Source organism: Pezoporus flaviventris, unplaced genomic scaffold (assembly GCF_033815535.1).
Source record: "Pezoporus flaviventris isolate CSIRO_AGI_PZ_B2104156 unplaced genomic scaffold, CSIRO_AGI_Pfla_v1 ptg000096l, whole genome shotgun sequence".
NCBI classification, from domain to species: Eukaryota; Metazoa; Chordata; class Aves; order Psittaciformes; family Psittacidae; genus Pezoporus; species Pezoporus flaviventris.
This window is the reverse complement of record NW_026892644.1, coordinates 1,753,434-1,762,317: the sequence shown is the minus strand read 5'-3', so window position 1 is coordinate 1,762,317 and position 8,884 is coordinate 1,753,434.

Genomic DNA, 8,884 nt, shown 5'->3' with positions numbered 1-8,884 from the left:
TTTATGCAGCCATGTGGCAGAAAGATCAGACTGAAGAATAGTGGTGCCAGCACAGAAGAGAAAAAAGCATAGCCAAGGGTGCAATGGTGGGGAGGATGACAGAGATATTCCTTTTGGCTGCATAGGTTTATGACAAATTAAAGTGATCAGTCACTGGGTGAGATTTTGAAATCTGTGAGATTCAACCTCATTGTTGAATTTGTTCATGAATTGACATATTCTCAAGCTTTTCACATATGCTGTCAATCCATGAAATTTTCTTTTAATTGACCATCACAGAATTGACTGAAGACTTCTCCCTTTTAGCAGTGGCTGACATTCCTGTTGATGTATTTAAGAGCGTTAAAATATATATGTATAAATGCCTGAGTATCAGACATGTAAAAAGTAATCTTAAAAATATAAATAAATAGAATAAAAATAAAGTATTTTAATGCAGGCAATATATTATTATTATCATTATGTAGTTTAAAAGAACTGCAGATGAAGCAAACTCAGTGAAAATTATCTGAATTTAGAAAATATTTCAAGATATTGCTATTGAACTTTTCCCATTTATTTGAAAATTGACTCGATTTTCTATACTGTCAGACTGGAAATTGGCTGAAAGACCATAAACAAAAAGGCAATATGAAACATTGCATTCTTGTCACAGCTGTCATGTGAATCATGGATTTTCATATGCTTTCAATGTATCCATGACTTTTGATATTTAGGGATTTTGCATGCGGGCTGGTAAACGTGATGGTTAAAGAGCTGAAACAATTTCTCTGAAAACCTTGAGCTCTGCCAAGTTAAACCCTAGACTGCACGGGAGGCTAATAGAGAGGAGGAGCTCAGCAACAACACTGTGGTTACACAAAGGATCAGACCAGTGAATTCTCACTGAGAGCTTTAATTCCTCCAGGGATAGAGAGATTTCTCTTTCCCCACAACATTTGCAGTTCGGATGAATTTGCAAAGGCCAGCTCTGGCAAAACAATGACTGAAGCTAAATGTTTCTCATAGCAAAACACAGTATATTAATAACCCGAGAGAAAAAGGAAAAAAAAAAAAAAGAAGAAAAGAAAGTTTAAGAAAAGGATGTGTTACCTATAACAAAAAAAAAAAAAAAAAAGCGCTTCTTCACCTGCATCCCTGCATCTGTCACATTTCTCTCATGACACTTCTGTAAAATTGTAAGAGTACTGAGTCAGACCAAAGATCCGTCTGGCTCAGGACCCTGTCTCCAACTCTGGCCAAAAGCAGATGCCCAGGGAAAATTACAAGCAAAAGATACTTTCTTGGAACACTCTTCCAACTTCCAGCAATTTGCAGTTTAGGGACTTTCTGGTTTTCTATTTAATAGTCTTAGTAGATTTTTCTGCCATGAATTTGCCCACACACTTTTTGAAGCTGTGTAATTTTTTCTTGAAGTTACTGTCACTGAAGAAGAATCAGAGAATTCAATACTAAACAATAATACTAAATAAATATTCAAAAAGCCTAAACAAACTTGCCAATGGAGTTGCCCTTGGTCCTGTGGTGAACATTCCTTAAAGGAAAAAAAAAAAAGGAATGGGGAGAAGTAAATCTTTCTGTTGCTCCATCAATTGCCTGGTCACATAACTAGCAAGAAAAAGTGGTTGATACCTCAGGATACACTAGAGCTAATTATACACAGGATCTTCTATATATACAAAATATATGAACAAGAAATAAAGATGGAAAAATAGTGTTTACAGTAAGAGATGCTGTTAATAGCTATTACAGCATGGAGAGAGATTTCAGACAGACAGATGATGGTTTCCTTAAAAAGCAATGATCAGTCTATTTATCCTTTTCCGACTGCACTTGTTCAAGTAAAAGATGACTTTTGCAAAGGGACACTGAGTTTTCTTCCCTGTATTTTTTCATTTTTCATTATTCAGCCAGGGCATCAAAGGCTTAATTGATCTAGCCAAAAGTCGTAGGACCTGTTGTTCCTCCTTTACCTTCTGTGTTATAAACAAAATAGCAGGAACTGGAGTATGCTTGGTCAACAGCACACTTTTGGAAACGCCAACTCGAAAAGGCCTTGCCACAATAATTCATTAGTGTATCATAAGTCTGATAAAAATGTTCCTGCGTCTTCCTCATAAAGCTCACCCATTTTGTCAGAAGTAGAATCACATGTGTATGCATCTACATAAAAGTGTCATGTTTTCTGACCTGACATGCCAAGTTCCTTGCGGCAGAGATTATGTTAAATACTAGCAAACATGTCAGCCACCATGTCAAGCCAGTTAGAAACAAAATAAAATTACTTTCCTTTAAGAAGACATTTTATTTTCATAAACATGGGTAAGGAAAACATTATGGCATCAAAAACTCAAGCTGCAGAAAAGATTCTTATGGACATCACAGGAAATCTATTGTACAAGACCTTAAAACCTGATAGATTACACTGAGCAAATTAAAATTCTGCATTGAAACTTAATTTTTTGAAAATGGCAAAGCAACTACATGTCCTTTATTTAAATGCACAAATATAGAATTCATGCTACAGAGGAATACTTGTAATGGGTATTATTGCAATGACATAACAAAATAGGCACTCAGTAGGGCACTGGGAATTATGAAGAAGGGAGCCTCACAGAGCTTCCTTATTCCCTTCATCTACTAGTCACTGTGGATACAGTGAAACTCAGAAATAATCATGTACATTGAGCCAGACCTGTGGTGTGGAGGATGTCAACTGAAATTATTGCAATTCAATAAATCCAAAGTCTCCTAAAAACAGGGTCTTACACCAAGAGGTAGTACTGTCAGCTCTGTCATAGCTATCTAAATTGTACTTTTCATACTAGGCTTTGGAAAGTCCTACTGTCTTGCAGACAATGTCTCCCTGGGCTCCAGAATCCCACAGGTTCAAGACTGCAACATTGTGGTCCAGTTGGAAACCCATCATAGAATGGTTTTGCTCAGCTTTGCCTGTCTCTGCCATTCAAAACCCATCAGTCAGAATGAAGAAAGGATCTTTTTTATGCTGCTTTCTGGATTTATTATTTATCTTTTGATCTGGATTACAATACATTATTTTTCTGTTGCATATAAAGATTTTTCAATTACTCCTGCTTCAGTCTCACAAACCGTAGTGGCCCATGGGAATTCCACAGTGCCATCTACTGCAAGGTACTAGAATAACTGATAATGCAGCACATTTCTGGTTGATCTTACCTTCCTGACTTGTTCCAAAGCCTCTTTTTCTTCCACACAGATCCCAACACATTTCATTACCATGCCAGTTTCTCTGGCCCTCTTTTGTGCTGGACTTGTGGTCATGGTATTGCACTACTTATTTCCATCCCTAAATTTACCATTCATATTATTATTTTTTTTGTGGGTAGGTGTGGTAGAGCCATGATGGTTTCTGAGGCATGACTATCCCCCCTTGCCAGATCACTGGCATCATCTCTCCTTCAAGAAGACCTCGAGAAAATTCCCTTCAGAATCTGCCCATGATGACTGTTCATTGGCTAGAGGGTGAGGTGAGAGATTCAAACCAAACAAAGCACTAACATCCTTCCGGAGGGAGTCAAATGTGCTGTCTCTGCAGCTTCTGCTGGCCTTGGAAGCAAAAGATCAGGAAGGAGAAATATACCACTGCTCAGCCTGAGAGCAATAGAGCAAAGCCTGTCTTGACTGACAATTTGAGCGTGGCCTGACAAATTGAGCATGGCCTGGCACAGCTAATTGCTTAGTAAAGATCAAAGCAATTAAGGTTCACAGGAGTGATGTTTTTTCTTCTGCCACTGTGAGTTGTTCCATCAGAGTAAAATTTGGAAGGCCAGTGCTTAAGTGGGATATAAGTGGCCTGTAGAGGCCTTGGGTTAACACTCTGTGATGGTCTGATTTTTCATGCTTTGTTTTTGTTTTAGGGAAACTTTCATAGAATCACAGAATCAACTTGGTTTAAAAAACACCTTTAAGACCATCAAATCCAACCGTTATCCCAGGACTGGCAAGTCCACCATGTCATTAAGGGCCTTATCTACAAAGTTTGTGAACGCTTCCAGGGATGGCGATTCCACCACTTCCCTGGACAGCTTGTTCCAATGCCTTAGGGCACAGTGAGACACAGTAAGAAATGTTTGTCAGTTGAGATGAGCACCAGTTGACAATGTAAACCTCTATTTGGAATAAAAGTTTATTCAGTATCACAACAGTTTATTAGCTTTAATATATGTTAAAATAAAACCAATATTTTAAAAATGAATATCTGATACCATCCAACTCCTTTACACTCAGGCAATTATTCTATCCTGCATAGTCCTGCCGATGGGTAGATTGAGGGAGCCTCATCTTTGACCATGGAGTATGCAGCCAAAGAGGCACTTACTTAGCACTTCCCTAGAATCTGGCTAGACTGTATTAAGCTGAATGCTTTTCACTGCAGCTGCCAGCAAGTATAGTCTGAAAGTCCCAGTAGAATAACAAAAAGGAAAAGGATTGGAACAGAATGGGGAAAATATTAGGCTGCAAATCACAGCATCCCCCCAGCCCAAGTAGCGCATGTTTATTCCCCAGACCAGTTCTCACCTCAGATTTGATTGACTACTGTCACATTCTGACTGGATTTGAGAGATCATGATGAATTATTATTATGTGTATTACGTGAACAGAGAAAAGAAAATGAAGTATGGTTATCTATTTCTACATTCCTTTAAATTATAGGCTTTTGTGTACACTGATCATATACAAATGTTTGAACATTAGCATATGTTTGACAATTCCAGGCAGGAAGACTTCCTTCATTACTATAAAAAGATCTGTAGCCTGTTAAGCACTAGTACAGTCATTAACAAGTTATGTTTATTCTCTGATCAGAAAATAGATCTACCTAGTCATGCCAAAAAGACATCAATATTTCTAAAATTAGGCAGGGGAGGTCAGTAATCTTTAAATAGCACTGTTAAAAATTGGCATCCTAATTAAGTTATGAATTACAAAAGGCTTTTCAAGCTGGAGCTACTTGCTCAAGGACGAAATAGATATATAAGGAGAAGTTCCTCATCGAGTCTCAATTCCTTTCTATATAAGTAATGCCCAGGAATCTTGAGTAAGGATTGATCCCAGATACGTAAGTGTCTTGAGAGCTGCTTAGCTGGTTAATAGGTGATCTAAGGAGAGGGTGGTTTTATTTTATTTCTGAGTGTCTGTTTTGTTAATCTTGGAGTAAGAAGAAATTCATTCTTTACTTTTGCTTGGGGTTTTTTTGTTTGTTCCATGGAAAGGGCAGCTGGCAAACCACTAAGGAATTTCAGCTGAATTAGAGTATTCCTCAACAGTGGGGACGGGACCACAGCTGTAATGACCAACATTTCCAAGGAATATTCGAGTTATTGAGGAGGGAGTGAGGCAGTTCCTTGCTAAGCAGTATGGAGGCAAGTCTGGCAGTGCTGCTATTAGGAATTGTGGAAGTGGGGGCCTTACCAGGCTGTCAACAGAGAGGGACAGTGGCTTCCCCACCTGTGTCTTGATGGTCATGCAGGGGTTTCTAGCCCACATAGAGGAAACTGGACAGCATAATCATGTTTTCCGCAGTCTTAAAATGTTTTTTAATGCATTTAAAAAAAAAAATTAAATTACAGCTTCCTAACCTGAAACAAAGGATCCCCTTGGGGTGCTGATGGCCCACCCCTGCAATTCACTCTGCATGACCAGAAAGGTCACTCAGACTCCTCCCTCTGTAGAGGAGTGCAGCTTTTCATTGGGTTGGTGGCTATTTTCCCATGCAGAAATGACCCCCTGGGCATTATAACATATTCTTGGTTCATATTTACCTGATCTATTAGAAGCAAAAGCAGTTCTGACAAGAACTGTAATTACAAGAATGTAATGTTCATTTCTACAGAAGGCACGGTGTCTGCATGCCTGGGAAGGGCCCAAGATGCTTACAGCATTTCTATTTTCCATGCTGTGGTGAATTTGGAACCTTTACACAGCTTAAGACAGAATAAATTTCACTCCAGCACAAATCTCTTGATCATTTCTCCTTCAAATGTGGGAAAACAACACTGAGAATGTGGAAAGTGTAGAGCACATCATAAATCCATGGACACAGGAACTCAGAAAACTGCATAAGGCACATAAGGTCTGCCATAAAGGAAGCACTGTGCTTTCATATTATTTTCTGTTTAGAATCTACATGTGTGGTTTGGGACAAAGGTCTTTTAGTGTGGAAGAAAGAAGGTTCAGTGTTTTTCTTCTTTTTTTCTTTCTTTTTTCTTTTTTTTTTTCTTCCCTAAAGAGAGGTACATCTCTGAAGAGACAGCAGAGGAATGTGCTCCAGTCTCTTCCACACACTGCTGCAGGAAAGGTGAAAGCTTTGAAACCACAGATATAATATTGAGGAGAACTCAGCACCCAGGATATAGCTCATGTCTGGGAAACCAACAGGTGCTTAAGCAAAGATAAAGGCTTGCATGCTGGCTGTCACTTGGTACGGTTTCATTATGAATTTCTGGTCCGAAAATTGGGGTGACTTGAGGAAGTCTTCCTCTACTACCTGATCCTGTCAGAAAGCATACATGTTCTTTCCCTCTCTTGGGAAGGCAGAGTGATCCCAACAGATACACTCTGTAGCTGCTGCTAACTCAATTTATATATGTGTCACCTGGTTTCTTAGGGCATCTGACTCTGTTTCATAGAGCCTGGGAAACCTTCAGGTCTCCTTTTTGCATCTTCATATGCTCAACATGCCTGCAGTTTTCCTTGTCACAGATGAAATGCAGAATTAAAATCCCCAGGGGACTTTAAGTACACATAATCTAGACAATCTAAAAACAAATAGTAGGTTACTAGTCTATTAGTTGGAAGAAGTCAAATCATTAACATCAGCTGTCACAATAAATGCTATCAACTTTATTTTTGCTAGCATATGCTCTATAATAGGGAGAGAATTAGTGCAGAATTTTGCAATTCGCATTCACTGTGCTTATCAGTGCAGCAGAGTTTAGGTGGGGCCCATGTCCCCTCACTTTCAGTCTTTACATAGTAGATTTTATTCTATTGGCAAATAAGTCACTCCATACTCCCTTGAGTAACAGTGAAGAGAAAGTCATGCTTCTAGAGACCCATTTTAGTTGTCTAGCTTCAGATGGGAGAAGTTATGCTCTAGGAGTCATTAATTGCACTGATTTGATCCTGACTGAATAGAGCCCAGTGTGACCAGTTCAGATACGTTCTTCAATACTACTGCCAGTTACATCTGGATGAGCTTGCCCTTTTGGACTTGATGCAAGAAAGATGTAGTTCTCAAAGCACTGCTGGCTGCAGACTCACACAACTTCTACTTTGTTGTAAACTTAAATGAGAGGTAACTGGATTTTCACACATTATGAAGCCCAAGTTTTGCCCTCATTCACACTGATCAAATCTCAGAGATCATTCCCAACACAACATGGAACAACTACCAGTGGAAAAAAGTGGTCACGCAGCAGAAATGCAGTGGGGCAACATTATGTTAATAGCTTTCTAGCACCTTTCCTGAAAAGATATGTCAGGATATAGTCTTACCTACCCTATGAAATTGTCAAAGTAGGACAGTTAGAACCATAGTGTGGGGTGACTGAGCTGGGACATCTGAGACCCTACAGGCCTCCAGAAGGACCAAAAGGACAAAACACCCTGAAGCTCAGGTTGTTTTAAGAGCAATCTACCCACAGTTTGAAAGGAATCATGAGCTTCATATTATCTGTCATCTTAAAACTTGTTTTCTTTATTCACCTTAACTTTCATTATCTTACATTTTCCTTCTGTCTTTATGTAAATGCACTTTTTTCTCATTCAAGTATTTTAAAAACTACACTCACAACAAGAAAGATTTCTAACCCAAATGAATCTGTACAGTATACATGCCTTTTTGCAAATTGTTGTTAAACTGTGTCTTGGAAAGGAAAAGTAAGATCATTTTTTCCTCAAGAGAGGCTTGTTTAGGTGCAATGGATTTCAAAAGTTATTATTACTGCTTTAGGAAAAGAATTATGTTTGCTTGCAGCCCAAGAAATGCCAGAGGGCAACTAGAACTAAAACTACGTGAAAGATTAATCAAATTCATCACAAAGACTGTTTCACTGTTCTTTATGCAGATATTGTACAGCACTGCAAATTGCAGAGCAGTGAGGTAGCTTGTGAGTGGCTACTGCTGGTCCTGTGGGCTGCCATGGGAGAGCAATTGTTCTTCTCTGCTCCATAAACGTGGGTTTTGATAAATTGAGGTATTGTAGAAAATCCAGGTTCCCTATTCAATGAGGTTTTTCTGTGCTCTTTCATGCCTGTCCATTTATGATTCAGAGTTACAGACGCTCCAGCAGCAACTCCCACTGCAAGAATTTAAGTCCTCAGTAGGCTCCATAGAGGATCAATGATAAGCCCTCACATACATGGGATTTTGATACCAATAGCACCTATTGTGCTACCTGATTCCAGGCACCCAGCTCCCCTGGGGTCCTTCTACAGGTGCTGCTGGAGGTAATTATGTTTCCTGAGGCATCAGCCTCGGGGGAATCCTGTCAGGGACACAGTTAACTTAGCCAGCTTGGCTTAGCTCCTAAAACTGGACTCTCCTAAACAATTCCATTTGATTTCTCAGCAAGGAAAGGAATAAAAGCTGTTGCACAGCTGTGAGGCAGCAATTTTCTGTTGATCTACAAGGATTTTAATGCTCACCATAGTGCCGTTTCATCTCTGGCTCAGGAGGTTTGTAGCAGAGTGATCCAGAAGACAAGATCCCACCCAAAAATTCCACATCTCTGGATTGTCAAAAAAGACACAGTGGTGGTGCAGACACCAGGATTAATGTGTTTGTTTATTCATCCTTGCTGATACTGAATTGGACAGCACTTGTAGAAACCTTAAGATT